Source organism: Mus musculus, chromosome 13, assembly GCF_000001635.26.
Source record: "Mus musculus strain C57BL/6J chromosome 13, GRCm38.p6 C57BL/6J".
Lineage (NCBI taxonomy): Eukaryota > Metazoa > Chordata > Mammalia > Rodentia > Muridae > Mus > Mus musculus.
The window spans coordinates 15,763,803-15,767,069 of NC_000079.6; the positions used below are offsets into that span (position 1 = coordinate 15,763,803).

Sequence of the window (3,267 nt, forward strand, 5' to 3'; positions counted from 1 at the left end):
CGTGGTGCCACGGGCAAAGTATTCAGAGAAGTGTCTGCACAAAAACTGCTGCAAATTATGAACACAGGGATCCAAAGGTAGCTTTCCTTGAGTCAGGATGGAGGAGACAAGTGACATCCAAGTGAAGGACCAGTGGAAATTAAGTACAACTGTAAATTCAATCGCAGATACAAGTTTAATAGTTCTTATAGCCCTGTTAAAGACACTCAGGAGAAAGGAACTGTGTTGTTGTCAATTTGACTACATTTGGAATGAACTGTAATCCAGAAATGGAGGGCACACCTGCGATCCAGACCTTGAGTCTGGAAGACACAGGTTTCTGATCTGGATCTCGACATGGGATGATACTTGCTTCTTATCCAGATCTTGAGGCACAGTGGCTAAGAAACAATTAGGCCCAGGCAAGGCAGCACACATCTCTAATCTCAGGAGACTGAGACAAGCAAATATCTGAGTTCAAGGCCAGCCTGATACAGAGCTAATTCCAAATCCAGGCATAGTGGTACACACCTTTAATCTGGGTCGTCTCTTCTGCTGGAGCCCTCCATAAGGACAATAGAAAAAGGAAGGCTCATTCTGCCTGCTTGTACAACAGCACAGCTGTTGGAGCCAACTTCTTTAGGATTCCAGCTGAAAACAGAAGACGAGCTGAAACAAAGCCTCATGGGACTGAGCAACTACTAGATTCTTGTACATCCCATTCATGGCTGCCCATTGTTGGATTAGTTGGATTGCAGACTGTAAGTCATTACAATAAATTCCCTCACTAAATAGAGGCATTCTGTAAGTTTTGTGATTCTAGAACACCCTGACTAATACAAGAAATCTTAAAGCATTTTATTTAATACCATACCCAGTGTATGATCATCCCAGAAATCAATGGTAAAGATTGTAAATGAGAACTTTGGAATTTTGTAATTACACCTTGTCTTGTGGGTGGATCTCAGTTCATTCACATGGCATTCTCAGGCTTGATCTACCATATTAATGGGATATAAGGCCTGCATTTTAAAGGACCACCTTAGCATTGAAAGGTGATATGCTTTAAGTCTGTACTTATCTGCAGGTGCATCATACTTTGGATGCTAGGTTATATATCAAAGGACCTTCGGAGATGACAGATTCAAAATCATCTGGCTGCTCTTTGTGCAAAACTCCATATTTCCTGCTTCAATCTTACAAGGCCTAGACTCGGGGTTTTGAATACACTCAGTTGAATTTTCCATCTATGCTGACTCGTTTACGTCAACTTGACACAAGTTAAAGTGATCAAAGAGGAGGGAGCTGCAATTGAGAAACTGCCTCCTTAAGATCTGATTGTAGGGTATTTTCTTAATTAGTGATTACTGGGGGGAGGGGCCAGCCTGTTTCAGGTGGAAAACATCAGTAGGCAGGTGGTCCTGGGTTTATAAAGAAAGCAGGCTGAGCAAGCCATGAGGAGCAAGCCAGTAAGCAATACTTCTCCCTGGCTTCTGCATCAGCTCCTGCCTCCAGGTTACTACTCTGATTTGAGTTCCTGTCTTGGCTTCCATTGATGATAAACAGTGCTATGGAAGAGTAAGCTAACTATACCTTTTGCTTGCCAACTTTCTTTGATTATGATGTCTCATCACAGCAATAAAAACCCTAAGGCATCCTCTGTGATGGTTATGTCTGTCAATTTCATGCAATCTTGAGTGTCCTAGCAAGAAAGACTCAAGAAAGATTTAGTTAGATTAGGTTGGCCTATAGGCATGTCTGTGAAGACTTTTTCTTTAACTGAGTTAATAGACGTGGGGAGACCCACCCTGAATGTGGACAGCCCAGTCTTTCTATTTCTACTTTGACTTCCCTCATCCAGAGTATAGACTTGTGGTCTCCACATTCCCTTCTTGCCTGTGGCATCTTGCCATAGGTTCACTAAGGTTCATATCTGAGAAGGAAAGTCTTCCATCTCTGGGAAAGTTGTCTCTCAGCCCATTACCTTCCATCCTAAATCCTACACACCTGGAATGTTTCCGCAGCCTGACTGCTTCACTCTGAGCAAGAGGGTGAAATTTCCAGGGAGGAATCCCTAGCTTAGTCGACAGCCACTCATTGAATGTGTGCCCTAAATGTATACCTTGGGAACTTCTTCCCAATGCAAATGTATTGTGAGGTGGTATCTAGTGGGGGGTAATGGGCTGTGAGGCTCTTCCCTCATGACTCGAGAGGTGCTCAACTGTGACTGCTGTATATGTTCTTCCTGTGAGGATGTCACATTCCTCTGCAACACACAACATGGAAGAAAGGACTTCATGATCTCTGGTGCAAGTATCTTGGTCTTCCCAGAATCTAGAACCCTAAGAAACACATTTGTGTCGTTTAAAAATTACCACCTGTCCAGCCTTCTAATATAGCAATATGAAAAAGTGCTAAGATCCTGCTCTACTCTCATAATCTGTTCTCTTCCTACATAAATCCCTTGTCATAAGAGCTATGGGGTACTCCCCTGGCACTGGGCAAAGAGACAACTTGTTAGTGGTGTTCTTCTTATATTAGTTAAGGGCAGAGTAGATGGCATTCCTTTGTTCATCCTATCTTGATGCCCGGCTTGATGACTCTTAATCAGGGTTTCTATTCCTGCACAGACATCATGGCCAAGAAGCAATATGGGGAGGGAAGGGTTTATTCAGTTTACACTTCCACATTGCTGTTCATCACCAGAGGAAGTCAGGACTGGAACTCAAGCAGGTCAGGAAGCAGGAGCTGATGCAGAGTCCATGAAGGGATGTTACTTACTGGCTTGCTTCCCCTGGTTTGTTCATCTTGCTTTCTTATAGAACCTAGAATTACCAGCTCAGGGATGGCACCACCCACAATAGGCCCTCTGACCCTTGATCACTAATTGAGAAAATTCCTCACAGCTGGATCTCATGGAGGCATTTCCTCAAGGAAGGCTCCTTTCTATATGATAACTCCAGTTTGTGTCAAGTTGACACAAAACCAGCCAATACACTGGCCAAAGCTATCTTATGTCTAGGACTCAGAAAAATCAAATCAAATACAGGCAGCACAGCATAGGAGGAGGAAGACAGACAGACACCTGTGGACTACCATGCCACCCACAGATCTGCCCTCTAGCACAGGCCCATAGCACTCACTTGCTGCCACATCATACAGCACAAATAAAGGACATCCCCACGGGCCTATCAGCCACATGACTAGCCGGCAGTGAGAGCCCCCACAATGGGCAAGTATGTAGTAGTCAGATCATAGAGAGAGACAACAGGAGCAGCTTGTGTGTTA

At 44.0% G+C, this 3,267-nt stretch overlaps 1 non-coding gene across 1 annotated transcript; it reads left to right on the forward strand.

The window, feature by feature from the left end:
• Positions 1–2,466: 2,466 nt before the first annotated feature.
• Positions 2,467–2,613, forward strand: LOC115488231. Its single transcript, XR_003950744.1, has one exon. It is a non-coding gene; the product is annotated as a small nucleolar RNA SNORA48 (small nucleolar RNA).
• Positions 2,614–3,267: the final 654 nt, after the last annotated feature.